We start from the raw sequence: 321 nt of genomic DNA, 5'->3' as shown, positions 1-321 counted from the left end.
ACTACTCTTCAGAGGCTCCCGCGTTTGCTATGGGACCCCAGAACAGAGGCGAGGCCTGGGGAGGAGGGTCGGCAGTCCCCTGGCTTGATTTCTGGGGCGCCATAGAAAATTTGGTTTAAATGAAGTACACCATGTCTGGACTCAAATAGCTAGACCAGCTAGGACAAGGCCTTTCTTGATCTTATTGAATATTACCTGAAGATATGTATTGGTTTAATTAAGAACTTGTGATAAATTGTAAATAACCGGCGCCGCTACTGGGAACCTGGAAGACAAAAATCTAAATCAGCCCTATGGGTCTGAGTAAGAAGGCTACGCCTC

The sequence above is a fragment of the Penaeus monodon genome, chromosome 32 (genome assembly GCF_015228065.2).
Source record: "Penaeus monodon isolate SGIC_2016 chromosome 32, NSTDA_Pmon_1, whole genome shotgun sequence".
Classification (NCBI taxonomy): Eukaryota; Metazoa; Arthropoda; class Malacostraca; order Decapoda; family Penaeidae; genus Penaeus; species Penaeus monodon.
Note: the sequence above shows the minus strand (reverse complement) of the source record.